The sequence below is a fragment of the Herpailurus yagouaroundi genome, unplaced genomic scaffold, assembly GCF_014898765.1.
Source record: "Herpailurus yagouaroundi ecotype Mexico unplaced genomic scaffold, PumYag 139, whole genome shotgun sequence".
NCBI classification, from domain to species: Eukaryota; Metazoa; Chordata; class Mammalia; order Carnivora; family Felidae; genus Herpailurus; species Herpailurus yagouaroundi.
Genome location: NW_024412394.1, coordinates 8,298,624 through 8,323,526, shown reverse-complemented (window position 1 = coordinate 8,323,526; position 24,903 = coordinate 8,298,624). Strand labels below are relative to the sequence as shown.

General features: G+C 50.9%; 1 protein-coding gene across 2 annotated transcripts in view; it reads left to right on the top strand.

Moving 5' to 3' along the window:
• TFEB (transcription factor EB) overlaps nt 1-24,903 on the top strand; it is a 55,764-nt gene that overhangs the window by 6,523 nt on the left and 24,338 nt on the right. The window contains exon 1 of one of the 2 annotated variants that reach the window (XM_040473462.1): nt 21,372-21,443. The exons of the other annotated variant lie outside the window; for it this stretch is intronic. The gene's annotated coding sequence lies outside the window, so the exon portion shown is untranslated. Of the gene's footprint in view, nt 1-21,371; nt 21,444-24,903 lie in introns of those variants that run through there. 2 annotated transcript variants of the gene reach the window in all.

Genomic DNA, 24,903 nt, shown 5'->3' with positions numbered 1-24,903 from the left:
CGGAGAGGGAGGAGGAGGTGTCACTGTTGGATGTAAAGGTGTCTCCATCATCTTCTAGGAGGACTTGGGCCTTCAGGACAGCAGATAGTCAGGCCACCTTGGGGGTTCACCCCTGGGCTCTTGGGGCAGTTCCTTCCTTGGAAGCTGGACGAGCTGGGGCAAACCCCAGTGGGAGGCGAGAAGAGGTGCCCTATCCCCAGTGCTTAGAAGAGAACCCGGTATACAGTGGGTGCTCAGTAAATCTTTGTGGAGTGAGTGAGTGAATGGGTGTGACTTGAGCCCCATCAAGTGCCCAGAAATGAGGACACAACAAACACTTTACTCAGGGTCTCTGCCCTGCAGGCAGGGTATCAGCTTCACGTACTAAAACTCAGGGACAGGTACATAGCTGGACAAGAAGGAGCTCTGCCCCCAGCCCCCGCCCTCCCCAGGATCCAGGTCCAGCCTCACTCTGGTTTGGGGCTGACCATCTGTCTCTTCCTGTAGAGAGTTTGCCAACAGCACCTCCCTGCCCCCCCAACCCCTCCCAACCCCCCTTCGCCACCCTCCCCCACTGCCAACCCCTCCCCCACCCCCCACCCCTGGTTCTACTAGTGGGTCTGTGGGGTGGGGCTCTGGTTTGTTTTCTCCTGTTTGCCAAGGGAAGTCACAGCCTGTCCTCTGCCTTGTTTATCATTGGTTTGGGGACAGCAACTGCCTCAGCCCCCCTACAGAGGTATGGAGTGGCCAGGAGGTAACACACTATCCTGTCCCGCCCCTGTTGTGTCTTGTCCTCTCCTGGCTCTAGCCAGGTGTGTTCTCAGCTGCCCCTGAAGCATGGTGCTGGCTGGCTTTGCCGTGGGCCGACTGGGGCTGTGGGGCTGGGAGGCTTAGTGGCCAGCTGGCTGCTACTACCCCTATATTTTGGAGAGTAGAGGACTGAGGCCTGGGGAGCGTGAGGGAGGCTCTCTGGCACCCCGTGGCCTTAAGCACCTCCTGGGTAGCTAACACTGTGCCGGCCAAGCAGGGTCGGTGGGAATAAGAACACAGCTCCTCCCTCAAAGCTGACAGCCTCACTGGGAATTTCACTAACCACAGAGGACAGAGAAAGGCAGATTGGTGTTAAGATAGAATTACAGACTAAATGAATGTATGCTCTTTGCTCTGAAAAGCATTCTTCCTTGGTCTAGAGAGTTTACAAAAGGGCTCATGCAAGCATGGAGACCTTGGCTCAGCCCTATGCACCCTCCAGACCCCCAAAAGGGCAGCTCTGTTGCTCCCTGGGTCCTCTTACCTGGGGGTCACCTCTGCAGACGTGGGAAGCCTCAGTCCTGGACAGAGTCCTTCCTTCCAGGAGGACTAGTGGCTGCTGAGTGCAAGGGGGAAGGAGCCACAGGGAGGTGGCTGGCCACCCACCTGCACTCGGAAGCCCTGGGCCATGGGGGATGTGGTGCTCGGTTGGGCCCAACCACTCAGACCTCTTTGGGTCTCCCTGTTGCTGAGCCCCAAGACTTGACCAGGAACCTGGGGCAGTGATTCTGCTCCCCCCGCCTCCAGCATCGTCCCTTCTTCCCCCTGTCCTCTGCTCCCCACGTCCTCGTCCCTCTCTACCTCCATTGACTTCCACTGCATGTGGAACATTGGCCCTCCATGCATGTATGTCTCTCTCTCTCCTGCTCTCTCACCCCTTCTCTCCCCTTAATTTCTTTTTCTGCCTCCCTCCTTTTTGGTGTATTCAGAGGGCTCCTTCAGTGCCTCCCCAGTGTGAATCTCCGAGCCCTGCTGTCGGGGGGCAGGGGGGGCGCCCAGAGGAATCTCACCCAGGGCAGAGTGATGTGGGTGTGAAGGCACCCAGCCTGAGGTAGCCCCCTGCCCTTGAGGAGCCAGGGGCTTGCAGTGGCTGGGACCCCCCAAAAGTGGTGGTGGGGAGATGCAAGGAGCCAGAGCTGGCTCCCTGGCCAGCTGGGGGAGCCCCTCCACGGACATCTCCGGATACTCCCGCCCCGTGACTTAGCTATAGATTCTCATCCAGTTTGTGGGGCCTAAGTATAGTGGTTCTCAAAGTCGGGTGTGAGAAGATAATAGTAGAACTTCTGTTTCTGTTTATTTGTATCCCACCCTTGTCTCCCCCTTTTGTTGTGAAATACACCACGAGTGCTGATAAGCACGTAAACATACATGCACACCGTAATAAGTCATTGTAAAAGTGAACACCCAGGCAGCCACCACCCCAGGGAAGAAACAGAACGTAGCCCGCGCTCCAAAATCAGCTGGGGAGCCTGGCCTCTGTCACAACCCCTTCCCCCCGAGGTAACCACTATCCTGATCTTTCTGGTAATCAGTAATTGCCTTTTCTTATCACGTAACCACCGGTGTCTGCAATCTTCATCAAAAGAGTGTAGCTTTGCCTGATTTTGAATTTGATACAGCCAGAACGACGCCGAACATGTTCTCTAACGTTGTGTCTTGTCCACTCAGTGCGTTTGTGAAGTTCACCCATGTTGCTCCGCGGAGCCCACGTTCACGGCTGCACACGCAGTTCATTCCACGGCATGCACTTGCCACCACGTTTGCATCCGTCCTGCCACTTGCGGGCATTTGGTTTGCTTTCCTTCCTTGGCTACCGTGGGCGCCACTGTTAAGACTATCCTTGTACGTGTCTCCTGGTGCGTCGGTGCGTACCCTTCTCCAGAGGGCCGATAACCCCGAGTGCAATTGCTAGAGCACAGGGTGTACAATGCATATTGCACCTTTAGGAAATGTTTTGTTAAGTGACTGTACCAATTTATTCCTCACCAGTGGCACCTGAGAGTTCCCGTTTCTCCATATTGTCGCCAACACTTGGTGTTGGCGGACTGCTTAATGGCTGCCGTGCTGGTGAGTGCGTAACAGAAGCGCATCGTGGGTATCACTTCTCATCTCACTCCCCTTTGCATCTGTTTTGTAGACCTGTTTTTGTGGATGCTGGCTGACCCGCACGATATATCCATACGTTGGTATTTATCAGCAGTTTGTGAGGAAAGAAGCAGGCACTGGGGGTGCCCGTCATTTTTTCCTCATAAGAGTTTGTGACCAAAATAGCCGAGAGACTATGATAATACTGAATGCCAGCGAAGGGCTGGAGGTTGGAGGGGTAAGAAGATGGTCTTCAGAGGAGACCCGCAATGGGGCAGCCTCTGCCCAGAGGGTACTAAGCTCACAGAGGACTCAGGCCCTCTTGCCCAACACATCTGGCCAAGGAGGAGGAAGGCTATAGGGCTAGAGCCCTCAGAGGATACCATGCAACTTAGAATTGGCAGGTGCCTATCCTTCCGGGTCCCCTAGGGCAATAGTTCTCTACCGGGGGGCGATTTTGCCTCCTAGGGGACATTTGGCAATGTCTGATGACATTTTTAGCTGTCACAACTCAGGAAATGCTGCTGGCACTTCATGGGTAGAAGCCTGGGATGCTGCTAAATATCGTACAATGCCCCGGGCAGCCCCCTACAAGGACTTATCTGGCCCCAGAGTGTCAGTGTTGAGGTTGAGAAATTCTGATCTGGGAACGGAGCCAGGAACTGAGATTTGCCATAAACTTGCTACATGGCTTTGGGGAAGCTACTTCAGTGCTTCAAGCCTCATAGGGAAAATGAGGGTGGCGAGGGGTCCTGCCCCCGCCCCTTCCTGAGGCTGTGGTCAGGACTCGGGGGAGGGTGGCTGTGTAGAGACACTTTGGGAAGCATCCGTGCAAAGGGGCCTGCGCTGGTTGTTTTCTTTGTGGTCCCAGCCCCTCCCCCTTGACTGTGCTCCCAGTCCCCTGAACTGGAGGTGTCAGGTGACCAGCTGTGGGCTCGCCCTGGTTCCTGCTATTCCAGGCCTCAGGGCTGTAGGGGAACCGCCCTGAGGGCTCCAGCCTTTTTGATGAGGGCAGCAGAAATGAGGGGCTCACTGGGGGAGCCCTGGGGCCCAGGTAAAACCATTTCTGACTTTGTCCTGAGCTGGGTGGGAGTCCAAGGTTGTGTGGGGTGATAAGAGGTGCCTATCACACTCTTTATCTGAGGCCCCGTTGTAAGTCTGGGCCGTAAGGGATGGGAGTCAGAGGTCATTCTTGGGGGCTCTGCGCACCCAGGCCCGTCTCCTGCTCACCGTCTGTGCCCTTCCAGAGTTGTTATGCCAGAGAGGGCCCAGGGTTGGGTCAGAGTCTGGGTCAGAGCTCCCTGGGCCCCTCTGACCTCCCTGTTCTGGGGCACGCTTCACCTTAGTGGCATCTCCTGCCTTCTCCAGGGGTCACAGCCAGCCTGATCTTCTTCCTACTGCAGTGCCTCTTCTTGAAACATACTCCCATTGAAAGGGTCTAGTAAACTCATCCACCCTGAGGTCTAGGTGACTGACAATGGCTTAATAATTGCCAGGCTTTCTTGGCAAGCAATGTTACCTATCAAAGGCGGGACTCCCTTAGACACCAGAAAGAAGCGCTAGCGAAATGTCAAGTTTCTTTGACAGGCTGTGAGAGAAGTACTTTGGGCGTGAGGAACCCCTGAAGTCACGTGTTGAGCAAGAACATTTTGTCACAAGTGAAAATTGTATGGCGGCTCCTATCTTCCCAGAACTTCATAGAATAACCTTGGTCTCAGGGTCCATTTCAAGGTGGGGCTATATAGCAAGACTGTGAACTGGATGTCTGGAAGCCCTGGGAAGGCCCAGGACCAAGGTGGCAGATATGTGGTCAGTCCGGAAGGTGGTGGACTGTGGGGCTTTGGGCTGAGAGGGTACATGTCTCCAGGAAGGGCTGGGAGGGTGTATAGGTTAGGGCTGGGCTTGCATTGGACCTAGTAGGCTTCCTGAAAATTCTCCCCGCTCTGTGCCTCTCCATCTTGGGTGGGTGGGGGGGGGGGCGGGGGCAGCAGGGCCTATGCATTTTGAGGCCAGGCTGTGTGGGTAGTGGGGGGCTGTCAGAGGCTCAGTCTGGGAGGAGGGAGCACACTGTAGGGGTCCTGGAGCCCAGAGTTGGGGAGATGGGGTGAGATGGAGCTGGGAGCCCGTCTGTGTTGGGTAGTCTTGTGGGTATGTGAAGCCTTTCCGGGCGGGCGTGCGGTTCCCTCTGCGCCGTGAGTAATCCTCGGCCACACTTGCAGCTCCCAGGGGATTGTGCAACTTCCTCTCAGGCTGAGGTGCAGGGGGCTGGGTGAGAAACAGCACTGGGGAAAATGAGGAAACTGGGGCCTGTGCCGGGGCAGGGGCACGGGCCTGGGCTCTGGCCCCCCAAGTTGCTGAGCTTTCCAGGGGGCCTCCTTCCAGGGGACTTCCGTCTCCCGGGTCTGAGGGAGTGTGTGCACATGAGTGTGTGTGTGTGTGTGTGTGTGTGTGTGTGTGTGTGTGTGTGTGTTGTGTCTTTGGGGAGGTAGGTGAGTGGGGATGAGGCCCCAAGGGCTGAACTGGCATTGGGGTATCTTTCGAAGAGGAACGGGAGATACCGAGTAGGGTCGGGGTTGGGGAAGCAGGTGGCACAAAGGAGGGGTCCCTGGGCCAGGCTCGTTGGGGGGGGGGGAATGGGGATGGTGGAAAGTGTGGGAAACCAGGATTCAGAGGAGCTGGCTGCCAGCCCCACTTCTGAGGAGCTGGGCAGCCCTGGGCAGTTTAAGCACTCCCTGCCTCGTCCTCACATCTCCAAGCTCATTTTGAGGCTCGGGTGAGGCCACAGTAAATACCTCCTTGCCTCAGGGATTGGGAACAGACACTCTGCGGGTCCCCCTGGGTTCGAATTCTGACCCTGCCACTCTGCAGCTATGTGATCCTTGTAAGCTACTTAGCCTCTTGGTGCCTCAGTTTACTCATCTGTAAAACAGAGGTGACAATTATAACGCCTACCATGTGGGTCCGTTCTGGGGATTAAAAGACCTGATTCATGTAGAGTGCTCAGAGCAGCGCCTGGAACCCAGCAAGTAAGGGCTCCGCACAGGCAGACACTTTCCTGGTACCCAAGCATGTTTGTAAACAGCAAAAAACTGCCCAGTGTTCATGTGACTATTTCGGATGGCAGGGATTTGAGCTGGCACCAGGGATGATGATAATAAGAGCTCACATTTCTCAGGCCTTACTTCATTTCAGGTACTGTGCCAAGTGCTTGACCGGCATCAGCCCCTTGAGCCCTCATAGTCACCCAATAGGGTGGGTGCTGTCATTACCCCATTTCACAGATGGGGACATGGAGGCACAGAGGGAGGGGTCTGGTGACTTGCCACAGGGCAAGTGATATCAGTGAGGAGGGACAGCAGAGTGGTCCATGGGAGCCCTGAGTCAGATCCGCGGCCCCCAGCCCAGCCCCTTTCCTGGGTTCTGCCGGAAGTGGGTTGGGAGGAGGGAGCAGGGTCGGCTGTGAAGGTGAGAAGCCTGGCCGCCAGGCCTGTGGGCTCCGGCCAGTCTCTGATCAGGTAGTCAACTAATATAGAGTTGAGTTAACACAGGGAATGGCTTTTTAGAAGTTGGTATTGGAGTGGACTTCCTCGGGTGTCCCTCCTGCCAGTGTGTGGACTTGAGAGAGGGGCTGAAGACCTTCAGCGGGTGGGTGGTGTGGTGGGCGGTGAATGTGGCTCCAGATTCAGATACACCTGGCTTTGAATTCTGCCTGAGCCATTTACTGTGTGACGTTGGGCCTCCGTTTCTTCACGTGCAGAATGGGCGTGGTAAGTGTCCCTACTTCTCAGGGTGATGACGAGGAGAAATGAGATGCCGTGTAAAGTGCTTAGCACAGGCCTGGCCCAGAGTGAGTCTGACGAATGGATGACTTTATTTTTATTTTTATTTATTATTTTTTTTTTTTAATTTTTTTTTTCAACATTTATTTATTTTTGGGACAGAGAGAGACAGAGCATGAATGGGGGAGGGGCAAAGAGAGGGAGACACAGAATCGGAAACAGGCTCCAGGCTCTGAGCCATCAGCCCAGAGCCTGACGCGGGGCTCAAACTCCCGGACCGCGAGATCGTGACCTGGCTGAAGTCGGACGCTTAACTGACTGCGCCACCCAGGCGCCCCTGGATGACTTTATTAGACACCTGTTGTAGAGGCGGCCATGTGCTGGGCAGGGAGTATAGGCCACATGGATATCCTGAGAGGGCTATAATTTGGACTGTGGATCAAGGCCATTAATTGGACCCTAATGTCTGGCCATGAAGTCAGCTTAGGGGGTCTTTTTTTTTTTTTTTAATAACAAAGAATAAAGAGAACATCCAAGTGTTTTGCACAGTATTGGCAAGTGTTGTCTAACTTTTTTATTTTGTGTTCATGTGCATGGGTATATGTGCTAGGGGTGTGTGTGTGTGTGTGTGTGTGTGTGTGTGTGTACTGGGCCAAATAAGATATATTTTTCTGTAGATCGTGGTATTTGGGGTCACCTCCTTAGAGATTATCTCCCTCTTGTGCAATGCTTATGGGGCACCTACTGAGTACACCACATTCTGGGGGCCAGACTAAGATTCTGGGCCCAATTCTTAGCATGGCATTTGTGAGGGAGCGGGCCCTGTGGGGGTCAGCAGAGGCAGAGGGGGAGCTGGTTGGGGAGGGCTTTCTGGGTGATGACAAGCAGTGGATGGGGACGGTATGGGGTGACAATGGCCGGGGTGAATGGTTGACTCGGGGTCTGGAGCTAGAGAGCCTCGTTGGCAGGTGGAGGCTCCCAGTCAATGGAGGGCTGTAGGACCAGACCCATGCAGGTGCCCATGCTAGCTAGAACAGAGGGCTGGGTGGAGGTCATCCCAGGGCACTGGACAAGGGCTGTGCCTGTCTCCTCTGGCTGTGGCAGGGTGGGCAGAGGAGGACTCAGGGTTATTGATGGTCCTCCAATCGCCAAGACTCACAGGATCTACAATGACTCAGTGAGCCCCAAGGCCCATGACTTAGCCATTTCCTCCTTCCCCTGGACCTTGGGAGCCTCCTGAGCCTTCTCCCTTCTGCTTCCCCAGCTGGCTTGAGTGAGTCTGACCTGGAACCTGGATAAGTCAGCCCTGAGCCCTGGTCCATGGGCCAGAAGTCTGTTACTTAGATACCTGCCCAGGGTCAGCCGGGGCCTCAGTTTCTTCATCTGTAAAGTGGGCATACTAACCCTTGAGCAGCTGGCCTTCTGGTTGGTGATGCTAATCTTGTGACCTATTGTGGATGAGGTGGCTGTAGGAAGCGTGAAGGGCTCTGGGTGGGTTGTCAGTGTTACCTCTAAGGCTGAGAGAGCTGGGGAAGGTCATGAGGACATCAGCTGCCTGACTGGAGAGCCCCCACCTCCCCACCCTGTGACCTGGGGCCATGGGGCTGTGATCGGGAGAGGCCTGTGACCCGTGGTGAGCTGGGACTATCCCTAGTTCTGAGGGGGAGGTGGCCTTTTAGGAGCCTCAGAGGATGAGACCCAGGCTTGACCTGGGTCTGGGAACCCCGGTTCCCAGAGTCCTCCCCTACACGAGGTCCCCTGGGAGCCCCAGCTTGGAAGTCCGTATTGCCAGGTGAGGGGGCAGTGCTCTGGGACTGACTGGCAGAGGCCAAGTTCCAGGAAGCCAATGGGTGGCTTCCAGCCTGCTATGGCCAGAGCCCAGAGGCTCAGGCGTGAGCTCCCACGGTGGAATATGGTGTTTAATGGTAGCTCATATATATTGAGCACCTGCTCTTAGGCGCTGTGTTAAGCCCTTTTGTATATTTGCAAATACAATCTACACAATAAGATCTGATACACAGGTCTTTCTGTTATCCCGTTTTATAGATGAGGAAACTGAGGCCCAGAATGGTTGAGCCTCTCACCCAAGGTGAGAGTGAGTGACAGAGCTGGGCCGAGGGTGTGAGTTGTGGATTCAGGCTGTCAGGGTTGAAATTTGGGTGGTACCACTGACGAGCTGTGTGACCTTGGACACAAGTGACCGAATCTCTTTGACCATTAGTTTCTTGCTCTGAGAGCTGGGGATTACATCAGGGCTTTACTCAAGGGTGGTTGTAAGACTTATGTGAGATAATGGAGGTGGCCCGTGGCACATGATGAGGGCCCCAGTAAGTACCATCTGCTTCGTCGCCACTCCTGCTGGCAGCAATAACCTGCTGGGTGACCCTGGGCCGGTTGTGTGACACAGGGTACTGACCCCTTCCTTCCTTGGGCTGGGGGAAGGGGAGGACTTTTCCCTTCTTTCCTTCTAGCTTCTTTGGCTAGCCTAATAATTAAATTAACAGAAGACAGATCACCAGAAGAACATTTAATTTTTGTGTGAACAAGATCCCCAAAGATAGGAGGCTCAAAGAAGCGACCAAAGCAGGCAGCTTTTATACCATTTGGACAAAGAAACAATACATTTGTGAAGAATGGACAAAAGAAAGAGGTTTGGGCTTGGGGGAGCTAATTAACAAAGAACTAACAAGGGTTGTTCATACAGCCTTCTTGGCCCCGAATCCCCTGTTTCTGGTGATGAGGCTGCCTCTCTGCCTCTCGGTACAGGGAGGGCACCTTTCACACGGGGGGGTTTATTTCCTGCTCCCACAGGGTCAGAGTGTCCTTCTTGCACCGCTGTTCCTTGAGTGGCTTTAATTCAACATAATCAAGATGACAGAGTGGCCTATTTTGGGGTGGCATGTTTTGTTCCTCTTCATTTTCACCTGTGAAACTTCAAGAAGTTTCACGGTCGAAAAGCTGAGCCGGTGGAGTGCCCCATCATTTCACTGAGTTAATGTTTTAGTCTTGGAAACAGATCGGTTCATGTAAATGGTTGTGTTTCCTTTTAGGGGGTGGTGATGCACCTGGGCTCCCAACGTTAGGCCTCTGTTGTGTGAGAAATCAGGTGTTTAACAAGGCACTTTCATGGACCGAAAAGAAAGACCAAGGTTAATGATCAGAGCAGACTATGATCCCAGTTTGTGAGTTCTGAAGGCAGCCAGCTGAGATTTCTGGATGTCAGGCCCAAAGCCTCTTCAGATGGAGTGAGGGCACACAGTGGCAATCTGACAGATTTTCCTGGTTTGCAGTCTGAAAGTCTCCGGTGATCTTTTCTGCATGGCGCCCTCAGCAATAGGCACATGAGCTGTTGTGGTGATTTCTCTGAAGTTTCTATCAAGTTGTTCACACTCTGCAGGGCTGAAGGGAAGAGAGCAGCTTTTGCTTTTAGTGATTCTATGTTAAGAGTAGAAGAAACTTGGGAGCGTTAGTTTGGAGAGCGGTAGCCGAATATTGGAGGAAACTAGAATTCAGAATCCCATTGCTCTATGGGTAGAAAACAAGACTTCATTGATAATTAACAGCACTAGAACCTGATATCCAAAAAGTGTACTATAATTTTTCGTTGAAACAACTTTTTTTCTCGACAGTTACCCCCATTTCTATCAAAGATCATCAAATTTGTTGGCAAAATAGGCTGAGGTTTAGTGAATTTAACTTATTTATATAAATGCAACAAGAATTGCAATTGACTGTATAGCATCTTTTCATATGCTTTGTAGGAACTTTTCACAAGGAATCTCAGGTTGGACTTTTAAAAGCCTCTCGAGGCTGGGAAGCTGAGTCCAGGACTTGTCATCAAGCTTTTCCCGCAGTCACTCGAGATTTAGGTGAATTCCTCTTTTCTCCAACTCTCCCAAATATAGTGAGGTTTTTGCACCTGCCAGGAAGTGACTTTCCTTACTCACCTGGTGAGGCTGCTGGGAACCCTGTAAGCACGATACCAGGCTGATTTTTCCAAGGGGCTTTATGGGCTCCATAAAGTCAACCTTAGTTCCTTAGAGCTCTCTGGTCATACCCAGTTTGTGCATTTCTCCCTCAAATATGACGTTCCAGTCAAAGCCTTGGTTTCCAAAGCCAATGTTTCCAATTGTGTCTTGTTACTAGGAGAATAGATTTTTATTGACCTTGTGTAAATAGCTATATTGTCATGAAAATAAAAATACTCACTAAGAGTTTTCGAAGTCTGGAGACGTCAGATAGGGAGAAAAAGGTAAACATTTCAATTCTAATTACAAAAGTATAATTTACCAAATTGCTGTAAGTCATGGTTAGCTTAAGAGAAAAAAATGTGTTTTTTTTTTTAATCTGGAAAAAATAAGCATTAAAGATCCAACAATGTTTTAAGTAAACAGTTATAAAAATGATAATCATCTTTATCAGTTAATTCCGTTTCATGTAATTAATCCTTGTTGATATTGACCTTTTGTTAACAATTTTATGAATCCAGTTTTTCCTTAGAGTTCTGTCAATCACTTTTTTAAAAAAATATTTATTTATTTATTTATTTATTTATTTTGGGAGAGAGAGAGAGGCAGAGAGAGACAGAGGCAGAGAGAATCCCAAGCAGGCTCTGTGCTGTCAGCACAGAGCCTGACACAGGGCTCAAACTCGCGAACCGTGAGATCATGACCTGAGCCGAAATCAAGAATCAGACACTCAACCATCTGACCCACGTGGGTGCCCCAGAGTTCTGTCAGTTCTAACCCAGTTCAGGGGTATGATCTGAAGGTTAGTAGAAAACCGTATTCTAGAGTACTTGTCAGAGTCCCTTCCATGAATCTTTCTGAAAATGAAACACTTTTGTAAAAGTATCAGAATAAAACAAGAACTTATATAACTGACAAGACTTAAAAATGCCTATGGTTAAAGATCTGATGAGAGCTCATTACAATGTTATTGACAAGGATATTTGGTTATTGCTGAGACATAAATCTTATGATAATAGCTGGAATTAGACTATATTAGGACATATCAGATTTCTAGGAATTTTATACAATTTCTGGAACACCTAAAACATATTCCTATACAAATACAACATAAAGAAGGCTTAATTTTTTTTTTTTAATTTTTTTTTCAACGTTTATTTTATTTTTGGGACAGAGAGAGACAGAGCATGAACGGGGGAGGAGCAGAGAGAGAGGGAGACACAGAATCGGAAACAGGCTCCAGGCTCTGAGCCATCAGCCCAGAGCCTGATGCGGGGCTCGAACTCACGGACCGCGAGATCGTGACCTGGCTGAAGTCCGACGCTTAACCGACTGCGCCACCCAGGCGCCCCAAGAAGGCTTAATTTTATTTGAGAATGCTTCCCATGTGATTTAACATAACAAGTAGGTCTAATTAGTTTAAAATTCCCTCCCACCACCTCTTACGTTTTGTTGTAATTGTTTTTGTTTGTTTAAAAAAAAAAAAAAAGAGAGAGAGAAAGAATGAATCTTTCAGATGTTCCAGAGACCCTCTGGAAAGTCCCAAAGTCAGTTTGAAGTCAAAAAGACTTTATTTAGAATTTGATCTGGGGTAAGTTTGTCAGAAATATTAAAAGACTTGCATACTTGCCAGAAGGATCATAGATCATAATCAAACAATACTTACTTATCTAGTTAACCAAAGTGACAATAAAAGGTTTAAAAGGCAAATACAGGGGCGCCTGGGTGGCGCAGTCGGTTAGGCGTCCGACTTCAGCCAGGTCACGATCTCGCGGTCCGTGAGTTCGAGCCCCGCGTCGGGCTCTGGGCTGATGGCTCAGAGCCTGGAGCCTGCTTCCCATTCTGTGTCTCCCTCTCTCTCTGCCCCTTCCCCGTTCATGCTCTGTCTCTCTCTGTCCCCAAAATAAATAAACGTTGAAAAAAAAATTAAAAAAAAATAAATAAAAGGCAAATACAGAAGATTCTATAGTTGTGCGCAAAACTTGGCTCTTTTAATATTGAGAAGACTTAGTTTTCTTAAGTAATCAAAGGTCTGATAGTAAAGACAAACTTAAAAGGTTAAAAAAAAAAAAAGACCTTTTATAATCTGTTATCAGGAGCAGACCAAAAGTCAAAGAAAACTTTGTCCTTTTAATAGTCTTAGTTTTATAATAGGCAAGCTATTGATATTAAAGTTTATTTAAAAAATTTTAAAACAATTTATTTACCTTTGAGAGAGAGTGAGAGAGACAACAGTGCAAACTGGGGAGGGTCAGAGAGAGACGGAGACAGAATCTGAAGCGGGCTCCAGGCTCTGAGCTGTCAGCACAGACCTGACGCAGGGCTCGAACCCACAAACTGCAAGATCATGACCTGAGCCGAAGTCGGACGCTTAACCAACTGAGCCACCTCAGGCGCCCCAAAGCTTATTTTTAAAAACCCTTGTAATATCAATTTGATTTTAGCCAGCTTGGTCACACAAGGTAAAATTTTCTCTCTCTCTCTCTTTAACTTTTTATATGCATTCAGTTTGTTCATTTTCTTCTATCCCATTGTGAAAAAACTTAGCTCTACTTTAGGATAAAGTCACTTTTAGTTCCTTCAACAAAAATGTATCTTCATACCTCATGCCATTTCTAACCAAAATAGCCACACCCTACTCTTTTTTTGCATATAGTTATTTCCCTTACTATTTCTAGTAGTTTTTAATTACATATATTAAGATTTTTAAGCCTTAAAAATTATAACTTCTAGTGAAAACTAATAAGTAAAAAATGATGAACTGTATGTTACACGAGCATTCTAAATAGCAAATAGCTATTAGTAAAATAGGAGTAAATAAATAGTAAATATATAATATATAGTAAAATAGCAAATGTATAAATATATTTTATAATTTCTAGAAACACGTGCCTTTTTAGTAGTACAAATCTTTTAATGTCGCCAAGACATGCTTATTAACAGACCCAAATATCTTTAGTTCCTCCATAATGGGAAGATAAAATTAGGTAAACTAATGTTCCATAATTAATGTTTAATATTTTATCTCATTTGGAAATGATCTTGATATTCAATGAATTTCTGTTATTTAACTTAGCAAAAGTAAGGGTAGAAGTTATCAAAAGATTTGGGAAACTATTTTTTTTTTTTTAAAGTTTTTTTTTTTCAAGGTTTATTTATTTTTGGGACAGAGAGAGACAGAGCATGAACGGGGGAGGGGCAGAGAGAGAGGGAGACACAGAATCGGAAACAGGCTCCAGGCTCTGAGCCACCAGCCCAGAGCCCGACGCGGGGCTCGAACTCCCGGACCGCGAGATCGTGACCTGGCTGAAGTCGGTCGCTTAACCGACTGCGCCACCCAGGTGCCCCGAGATTTGGGAAACTATTTTTAAGTAGACATAATATAAACCACAATTCTTGTTGGAAAGTTTACCTAAACACTTTTATCTCCTTCATCTATTGAAATTACTTGTTTCAAACATTACGTTCAGATTACCCACAAAAACTTCATGAGACGTTAGACAAACTTAGACATCATCCCAGGCTCTTTTTCTTGCTGACAAATGTTGTGACAGGGAAAACACAAACGTATTTGACCAGTAAACCCTGGTAGAATAAAAGTTGTATGTTTGCATCGTATTTAATGCTAATAACTCTGAAGACATGTCTATTTTCACTAAACCGACAAGCTTTAACAAGCTTTTATTTCCCAAAGATTATCCCAGATCAATGTGAACTTAACACTTAAGATTTTTCATCAGCCCAATTTTCAAATCGTTTCATCCTTCTGATGAATGACTTCTCCCTAAAGTTTGCATTTCAAAGAATGGCTCTTAGGTGCTGGAGAAGATGGGAATAGAAATTCTATATAACAAAGGCACAGAAAAAGTATCTAAGGTGGGGTGCCTGGGTGGCTCAGTCAGTTAAGCATCTGACTCGATTTCAGCTCAGGTCATGATCTCACAGTCGTGAGATCGAGCCCCCATGTTGGCTCCACGCTGACTGCTGACCGTGGTGTTCCCTGCTTAGGACTCTCTCTCCCCCTGCCCCTCCCCTGCTTGCGCGTGCTCTCTCTCTCTCTCTCAAAATAAATCAATAAACATTAAAAATAAAAGTATCTAAGTCTTTTCCAAGGAGTTTTGGGGTATATTTGCCTCTTATCAGAGGTCTAGAGTAATTCCTAGTTAAAATTTTCCTGCTTTTTCTTAAGTGCAGGATAATTCTATTTCCAATGTCCTGGTCTTTTACAATATCATGAGCATTTTGAGATGAAGTGAGGTTTGGGGACTGGTAAAGACAGGTGGCATTTGAAGTGTGTCCAGAGCCACATTTCTGGCTTTGTAGAAATTCGCAAGATGTTTCCAATTCCCCAAGGACTAGACTGCAGCGTGAATATCAAGGGACTGATCTGCCCATCCACCTAAATTTGCTGCTTTATATCGGGCTGATCTCCAACTGAGATGGAAAAATTTCTACTTCTAGAGATTCAGGGTTTAAAACAGTGTGTCTAAAAGTCTACCTGAAGCATTTAAGGAAGGCCCAAAAGTCTATCTAAGGCATTTAACAAAGGCCTTCTTGGACCAATTCACCTTAGGAGGGAAAGCCTCTATTATTGTTCCCATTATTGAACATTGGCCTCCAGCTGATTCATTTCCTGATCATTTGTAGGAGGGCCTGGAAGAAATTCTGGTCATCTGTTTTCTCTGTGCAGGGGGAGGGGTGCTTTTCCCCAGGAGGCCATCTGGCTTGTCTGATAACTATGGTGTAATCATGGCTGGGAAGATCGTTCCATAGCAGCCAGTTGAGGTCCCTGTGAGTGGGGTTGTGAATGACCACTAATCCTTCAAACTCTTCTTTAAATTTGGTAGGATCTTCTCCAAGTAGAGACAAAACGGGCTTTGTAATTTCATGCTGTTAAAGAAGTCCTTAAGGCTAGCCACCATATTCCTTTGTATCTTCTTTTTAATTTGCTCTATCCATAGGTACCAATAAGACAATTATTTAGAATGAGAGCTCTCTAATTTTTTTTTTTAACATAGAAGTTTGTCCAATTCAAAGAATCCATTGTCATTGACGAAGAGGATCTTATATTAATCTTTTTTTTTTTTTTTTAATTTTTTTTTTCAACGTTTATTTATTTTTGGGACAGAGAGAGACAGAGCATGAACGGGCGAGGGGCAGAGAGAGAGGGAGACACAGAATCGGAAACAGGCTCCAGGCTCTGAGCCATCAGCCCAGAGCCCGACACGGGGCTCGAACTCACGGACCGCGAGATCGTGACCTGGCTGAAGTCGGACGCTTAACTGACTGCGCCACCCAGGCGCCCCAGGATCTTATATTAATCTTAATAGTGACTCAAACCAATAAGCCCTTTCATGGCTTTACATGGACGTTAGAGATGTTCCTAAAGAGGGTGCGAAGGTTGCAGCCCTTGCAAGATCCAGAAAGTTCATTCCCAGAGTTACTCTAAGAAAACAAAGACCTCTGTTGTTGTAGGTGGTAATAATGATGTAGTGAAAATGGAGTCTCTGGGAACGTTAGATGTCTCTAGTAACAGACCTGCTGATTTGTGACACCAGGTAGGTGCTACTGGTATGAGACTTTTCCAGCACTATTAAGACAATGCAGGTTGAGATGACTGAGGCCTTTAATGGATTGGGACCCCCTTGTGATTCCCCCGAGAGTTGGTATCGTCAGACACAGAGAGTGCTGCTTGTGGCCTCATGTCTTGGAACCCCAGTCTGTTCAACAGGCCATCAAATGTATGACGGGCCATGCATGTCCCTGCTGGTTTCCACCAGAAAAAATATTCTCCTTGGTCACAAAGCCAAGCTCTTGGGACGTAGAATAAGAGGAAAGGAAAGGAGACCCATGGTTCTCCTCCTTAGGACAAATGACACAAAAGACAGAGACAAAAGAAAACAATGACAATCTCTGGTTGAAAGAGGATCAATAGAAAACAAAAGTATTTACAACAAACTTTTACCAGAGTCCCTATACCTAAGGAACTAGTTTACACAAATATTTAGAAATGAAAAGGACTTGATCACTTTTGCTTTCTCCAGACCCAGCTGGCAGAGATCTAAGAGACTGACATGGTAAGAAAATTTACCTTCTGCTGGTTCCTGCTCGAGGTCCCAGAGTCTCTCAGCTGCTTCCGGAGTGAGCACTGTCCAGCCAGTGAAGAGCCCCATGCTGGACAGCAAAACTGTAGGGGAAGAAACTTTCTCCTTCTACCCTTCTAGGTTCTTTGGCTGGTCTAATAATTAAATTGACATAAGATAGATTAACAAGAAGAAAAACAAATTTAATTTTGTATGTACCATAGCCCCCCAAAATATGAGGCTCAAAGAAGTGACCAAAGCAAGCAGCTTTTATGCAGTTTAGATAAAGGAACAAATGTGAAGAATGAACAGAACAAAGGGGTTTGGGCTTAGGGTAGCTAATTAGTAAAAAAGTAACAAGATTTGTTTATACAGCCTTTTTGGCCCCAAATTCCCTGTTTCTAGAGATAAGGATGTCTCTCCACCCTCTGGTACAGAGAGGGTACCTTTCACCTGGGAGATTTATTTCCTGCTCTCAGGGGCATGAAGGAGAGTCAGAGGGCCCTTCTTGTACCTGTTTTGTTTTGTTTTTTAACTTTATTTTTTTATTACTTTAAAAAATTTTTTTATTTATTCTTGAGAGACAGAGAGAGACAGAGTATGAGCGGGGGAGGGTCAGAGAGAGAGAGAGACACAGAATTTGAAGCAGGCTCCAGGCTCTGAGCTATTAGCACAGAGCCTGACACGGGGCTCAAACTCACCAACCGCGAGATCATGACCTGAGCCGAAGTCCGATGCTCAACTGACTGAGCCACCCAGGCGCCCCTTCTACCTGTTGTTTCTTAAGTACCTGTAATTCAAAATAATCAATATGCCAAGTGACATGTTTTGCTTTCTTGATCTTGCCCCTCTTAACAGGATTGTTGAGGAACAGTTGGGATCAAAAGCCTGAGTGGGTCCTGAGGAGGACTTCATAGAACAGAGGTGCTAAACTCCCTGAACCTCCCCCCCTCCCCGCCCCCTCCAGAGCTGCCAGGAATTTTTTAGGGCTTGCAGCTAACTTCAAAGTCCTGATGCATTTTGTTTGGGCCTGCTCCAAGCTTTCATGTTTCCTGCTGGCCTTGATAGGCGTTTGAATTGGTGGCCCCAAATCTACTCCAGGGGACCCCAATCCTACTCCAGGATTTCCCCAGATGTGTTCTATGGAAGGATTTGGTGGTCAAGCAGGGATGGGAGAGTGGGAGTCAAAAAAAGCAAAACGGTTTTCTTTGCTGGAGGACTTGTCAGAGCCTTTGATATGCTGGTATTCATTGTGTACCTCTAACACGGGGTCTCAACATCCTGCAGGATAGCTCACAGGGCTGGTGTCCAAAGCTCCATTTTCCAGATGGAGAAACTGAGACCTGGAGTGAGGCCTAGGAAATGATTTCCCAAGATCATGCAGTTATCTCTAGTAAAGCTGGGACTAGATCCCAGGGCTCCTGGTTTCATGGCCAGTGCTCTGCCCATGACATCCCCTCCTTCCTGTGTTCTTCTCAGAGAAATGTTGTATGTAGTGCTGCTCCCTTCCTGAAGGCTCCTCGCCTTTTTCTGGCCCCTCCCCTCTGGCTGCCAGCGCCTTAGAGGGTGTCCTATTCCCTCTGGGCATCCATTGATGGGAGACGGGGCTATGCCCAGCACACACGCTCCAGGGAGTTACCTGCCCGGCTAATGGATGGCAATAAGGCTGCATCCTAGCTGTGGGGCCCAAGTTAATTGGGTTTCCTGGGTCCCAGTCTCCTCAACTGTATCATGAAACTTCATCACCTGGTTTATCACCTGGAGCTGTTGAGAGGTTCAGCTCTGACACCATACGTGATTGTGCTCTATTCATGTTCAACTCATGTGCGGATACCCATGAGTCTAACTATTCCTATCATTTCTGGGGCACAACAAGGGAAGAACAACGGGAAATCCGAGCAAGACCCTGGGCCATGGGATCTGGCATGTTTGGACTCCTCGATTCTGACTTAGCCCCCACACTGGATATCTGCCCTTTACTGGGCCACTGTCCTCTCTGGTCTCAGCTCCCCGGTCACCTATGAGGTAGGCCAGTCTGGCTGACTCTGGGACCCATTTTGCAGGTGAGACATAGGGGAGGGAGCTGGGGGCGCGGTTTCCTAGTTTTCTATGGGGAAGTTGGTGTTCAAGTTGGGGAGAGAAGGTCAAAGCATCTTGGGGCACCAACACAGGTCTGCCTTGAGTCGGGTAGCCTTCTCCAGCCCTCCCCACCCCTTTGATAACCCCCAGACTTTGCCCAGGGTGGCTGGCCACCGGGCCTGTAGGGTAGGAGTGCGTGTGAGTGCACCCATGTCCCCGTCAACTCAGTAGTTGGGAGTTTAAGTCCCCTAGGCCCTCTGTGGACTGTGGTGGGCTCCACAGGAAAGGCTGGGAGGTGGGCCAGGCTGGGTTGGGAGGTAGGAGGAGTGTCCTCTCCCCGCCCCCACCCCCAGGGCTGTTTGCCTGAGTTATTCTTAGCGCTGACTCATTATAGAGTCTATTTTTAGCCTTGTTTCTAAGTGTTGCCAACATCTGGTGCAGCCAGTACCCGAAGGGGGTAGGGATGGCAGGGGCGACCCCTTTGGGCATTGCCGGGGACTGGAGCCATTGGCAGGAGGGCGAGGACAGAGCCCTCTATGTCCCGCACCTGTCACGACTTGAAGCCAGGCACGCAGTAGGTGTCCTATTTGTGCTTGTGCATTGATTGCTCTCCCACTGTCTCATCCTTCCAGGTCCAGCCCCTGTGGGGGGCAGGGAATGAGTGTTACCTGCCCCCCCAGCAGGAGCTGATGGTACTTACCAGGTAGGCTTTCCCGTGTCCACCGCTCAGAAGTTCCAGCTGGCTTCTGATGCCCGCAGAGAGGGACCTCAGAGGAGGGAGGCAAGCCCCAAGCCAGGGCCCCTGTGACAGCCACCACCAGAGGAGACGCCAGCAGACGTTACAGGGGAGGAGTGTGGCTCAGTGGTTATGGGTATACAGCTGGACTGCCTGGGGCCCAGGCCTGGCTTTGCTACTTCCTAGCTGCGTGACCTTGGGCAAGTCGTCATCCTCTCTGTACCTCAGTTTCCTCATCTGTGGGACAAGGATGGGAGTACAGTGTTTTGAAGACTAACAGAATAACGTGTGAAGTGCTATATAATAAGGAGGTGGTGGCCTTCTTACCACTTTCGTTGTTGTTATTACTAATGAGAAGCTCTGTGTGTGCCCCCTCTGTATGTTGGAGTGAGTTGGGTAGGAGGCTTCTCAGCTTTTCTCTGCGTGAAGTGAAGCTAGGGGTGGGGCCCGGAGAGAGTGGTTATAACCCCGGCATCATCGTGATGGCGATCCCTGCAGGGCTGCAGCAAGGGATAGAGAGTGTACAGGCGGGTTGGGATGTGGGCTTTCCCCTTCATGGGTTGAATGAGTCACTTAACTTTTGTGACCATCCATTTCCTTACCTACAAGACAGATATGATCACAGGCCATAGAATTCTTGCTGGGCACACGGTGGGAACTGAGTCTGTGAAATTTTGTGGGGGGCGGGGCGCATTGCTGGGTCCTTTTCCCGTAAGGGGGATGGGGTGCCATTGCCTTGGGAGTCAGGGAGGCTTGAAGAAGGGGGGCTGTGATCCTAGCTCTCCCTCAGCTGTGTGATCTGCACACATTTCTTGCTTCCCCTGGGCTTCTGTAACACAAAGAGGTCAGAGAAAGCTGGTCTTGAGACTTCCTCAGAGCCTCAGGGAGTGATCTGGGGACTGTTTGAGCGCATGGGGGAGGCCCCCAGTTGGAGGCCAGGTGGTCTGGCCACCCCCCTCAGCCCTACAGAGCCGCTTTATTCTCATGCTTTACATACATATTGAGGTTCTAGGTAAAGTTTATCTGAAAACAGGGCTCTCCTGCTAGGAATAGCCCAGGAAATCTGTGGTGGGTGACTTCCCAGGCCTCTTGTTATCTGATGGGCATTGGCTCTTGGAGGTGACCCATGCAGGGGGAGATGGTAGGGCTGAGATGGGGCAGAAAGGCCCCTGCCACAGCACTGGCACATAGCAGGTACTCAAGAAATATTTGAAATGAATGAATGGAGTGGCACCGGGGCAGTATCCCAGAGGAGCAGTACCTCTGATTAGGTGGCGGATCTTCTCCTACCCTTTCCTCTGTCCCCGGCTTTGGCCAGCCTTAGGCTCCCTCAGCTCTGGGGTCCACGTTCAGCCTTCCTCACTCAGAGTCCCAGTTTGTCCCTTGATAAAAGGCGCGTGACAGGCTCAGCCTCAGAAGGTCCCTTCTGGCTCTCAGCCTCGGTTGTCAGGGCAGGTCACACGCGTCCACACACGCGTCCACACACACGCACGCCCGCACACAGCTCCGTGACGTGGGCCTGGCTGGGGGGTGGGGGGCTCCTCTTCCCCTCCCCACCTCAAGTTCTCCTGAAGTGAAGGTTGGGGTGCTGCAGGTCTCTGGATGGGGCCCCCAGGAGATGATGTGCTGGAACTGGGGCTCGGCCTGTGGGTGTGAGAGGAAGGGTGGGCATCTGACTGTGTCCTCTGGGCTGCAGCTGCCACCGTGACCTTTGTGTGTGACCTTCTGGGAGTGTGGGCGGGTGCCCACAGAGCACATATTTGTGTCGTTCTGCCTGGGTGTGAGGGGGTGGTGTGAACGGTGGCAGTGAGGGAGCAAGGGCAGTTATCTCCTGTTGCCGGGAGCCGCCAGGGCTCTGAGAAGAATGGAAAGTGATTTCATGCAAAGGAGCCCTTCCGTCTCTGCCTTTTGGCCACAGTCTGAGGTATGGGGTGGCCTGGCCTCCTTCCTTTCCCCCACCTGCCTGCCAGAGGCCCCTGTTCCCCCTCCTCCTGCCTCAGGGATAAGGGACTGCCTCGATCTGCAGTCTGACACCCCTCTCAGGGGGTTTTCGGGAGTTGGTCCATACCCGCAGCTATAGGAGTCGGTGTGGGGACCAGGAGGGCATCTAGGCCTCGATTCCTGGCACTACGTAATCCCCTAAGCCGGAGGAAGTAGCCTGCAGAGGCCCAGGCCGGGATGCTGTGGTCATTACCCCGTTACCAGCCCAGTGGTTTTCCAGCTTGAGAAGACCTGCCAGGGAGGGGAGGGGAGAGGCCCCACCTGCCCACCGGCTCTGCCATCCCAGCTGCAGCCCTGCTGGTGACTCATGCCCCTGGGGAGTGAGCCCGGCTTCTCTCCCCTGGGGCACCCGGGGCCTTGGTGCTGAGCCCAGGGCCCCAGCAAGCTGGTGGCGGGGACGTGGGGAGGTGTGGTGTTGGGATTGAGGCCCTCTGTCTGGGGAGAGGTAGCAGCAGATTTTTCTTGCACCTTCTCCTGGCCCCGCAGACTACCTTCCCTTTGCCCACAGGGGAGGCCACAGCCCCCAGTTACATAATGGGTCCCAGATGCCTCCTGAGTGAGCAGCCCAGTGGGGCAGCTGGATCTAGGAGTCCCTGTTCCCCAGTGCCCGGCACTGGGCACGACCCCATTCCACTGCCTGGGCTCACTGAGGGCGTGGGTGGTGCCTGCCTTCCTACGCAGCCCCCAGCGGGGCTGTGCCGCCTGGGAGGGATGGGGAGGCCCTCTCCAGGGAAATGAATTCCTGGCCTGACCCCAGATGCCGGCCTGCCCAGCTCTGCTCCAGGGTAATGCTGGGTGTACACACAGCCCCATTGTATGCCTGGGCTCTGTGCCCGCCATGGGCCTGGCACCAGCTCTATCAATAGCAGTGGCTCCTCAGTTCCTCAGCACCCCCTGCCAGGGCCCGAGCCACTGGGCCCCTGGTGGGGAGGAAAGGGGGCCTAGTGATCGGGGTGGTGGGTGTGTCCTGAGTGGAGGGGCCGGGACCATTCGGCCCCTTGAGGAGCCAAATGAATACATTTGCTTTTCTCACCAAGTGTGAGGTACAGGAGCAGGGAGCGTTATCCCCCACTCATATGAGGAGACCGTGGCATTGAGGGGCAAGGTGACTTCCCCAAGGTCACAATGCTACCAAGCGGTGGAGCTCAGGGCTGAGCCCAGGCGGCCTCGGGACCAGAGTTGGAACTCGCTTCCAGCTCGGGGTTTAAGAAAAGGCAGGCCTGCCTTCTTTTCACAGCCCAACTTTGGGGACTGTGGCAGGCCACTTCTGGAAAGTGTGTGTTCCCAGGGTGGAAGGGGGCCCAGGAGCAGTACAGTCTGGAACCCCATGTGCTTGGGAGAAGCGTGGTAGTAAATTTTCAAGGATGATGTAGGTGGCTGAGTGGGCAGAGCAGGTCTCCAGATCTAGAAGACAGCTCTGTGCCTCGGTTTCCCTCCTCCACCTGCATCGTGTATCTCCTGTGCTTCTTGGGAGGGCCCAGGAATGTAGAGGTGAGACGTGGCGAGGGCTGGGGCCTGGAGCCTCACACTCTTTTCCTCTGCTCCACAGACCGGTGGGGAAGGCCCCCTTCCCCAATCTAGATGCCCCTGGAGGCGGGCTGCCAAGGCGTCCAGGCGCTTCTATTCTGAGAGTCCGTCCTGAGCTGCCCCATCTCCTCAGGTTTCCCAGCCCGAAGGGACCTCTGAGGCTGTGGGCAGCTTGCAGAGGGGCAGCCTGGCTCTAGGCTGTGAGGGGGGTCCCGCTTCTGCCCATGTCCCTCAGGGCAAGATGGATGGTGACCAGATACCACTCTTATGGGGTCTGTCCCATTTCTCACTCTCTGGGGCTCTACCTCTACCCCACGAGCCCCGACCCCTGGGGCTGGGCAGAGCTGAAGCTCCTCCCTTCCCTTGGTCCACCCTCCTTGTTCCCTGTCGTCCTGGGCATGCGGCCTGGTCCCCTCCTTCAGTGCCACCTCAGCCCTCTTAAAAATGGACAGGGCATTCTGCAGTGACCACAAGATTGTGTAACGCCATGGCTGGGCCGTGGGGACAGGTGGGGAAGAGAGAAACTGGAAGCTCCCTTTTCCACCGCCCCCCCACCCCCTGCCCCGGAGCCTTGTCTCCCTCCCCACTCTGCTGGGGCTCAGCTTTCTCTGTTTATGCCGCTCCCACCAACCAGCCAATACAGCTCCGTCCGAGGCCACAGGGGTGGACACGTCCAAGGGCTTCCGGAGATGAGCGATGTTTGGACATTCTGCAGAAGGAAGGGGGATGGGGCGGAGGAGAGGGAGCGAGGAGGCCTCCTCAGCTGAGCCCAGAGCTCGTGGTGGAAGGGCATCCTGGATGCCTCCAGGCCTGGTAGGGAGTTTGGACTCCGGAGGACAGCGGGGCGCCATTGGGGGTGATGGAGCAGGCGATGGCTTTTCTTTGTTGCTCAGCCCATTTTGTGTCCACTCCCTTGTTCTCTCAGGGCCGTTTCCTTTCTCGGTTCCTCCAAAGACAATAAACCCTTCTCTCTGCTCTTTCAGCCCCTTCTCTCTGATTCCTGCTCACCCCCTCCCACACGTCCCACACGTTCTTGGCGTCCTCTGCTCCACCGTCTTGGCCTGTTCCCTTGCCCTGCTTTGTCTGGCCTCCTCTCCCTCTCCCCAGCCCCCGACCCCGCTTCCCTGGGGTAGGGCTTGGGTGGAGTTGAGCCTTTGAGGAATGGGATATGGGCCTGGCGGGACCACACAGGGTACTGGCGCGATGGAGAACGTCTCCGGAGGATGTTCCCTGTTCTGACATGGCTCTCTACACCCTTCAGAAAACGACTGGGTCCCACAGTGTGGCTCGTCAGGAGGATCTTACGTATAATTTGTCAACCTGATACACGGAGATACAGGTTTCTCTAGCCGATAAATCAGAGAGTGGTGGGCCTTCGTTTTCTTGTTGTTAAGTTTGGCAGAGAGGATGTGGACCCAGATGGGAATCAGACTGCAGACAACTATTGTTTCCTCCCCAACATCCATCTACCTATACACGTACGCACGCATCCGTTATATCCCCATGCACCTTGTCCGTGCTCTCATGCATGCACAGCCGCCCGTTCATCAGATACTTACTGAGCACCTGTGTCAGGTGTTTTACATTTAATCCTTACAGAAATTCTCCAAGACGGGCATTCTCAGCATTTTGCACATGAGGACGCCAAGGCCCCGTGAAGTGAAGTGAGTTGCTGAACGCTGCACAGACAGTAAGGGACACATCTGGAACATTCAGCTCTCCGTGCCTGGAAAGACAAGCTCTTAGTGTGGTATCAAAGTGGGGGGGGGGCCCCGCGGCCCGGGGGTGGGGGAGTGCATACTGAATACCACGGATGGCGAGCACACACAGGGGGGCGGGGGGGAGAAAGGGGGGGG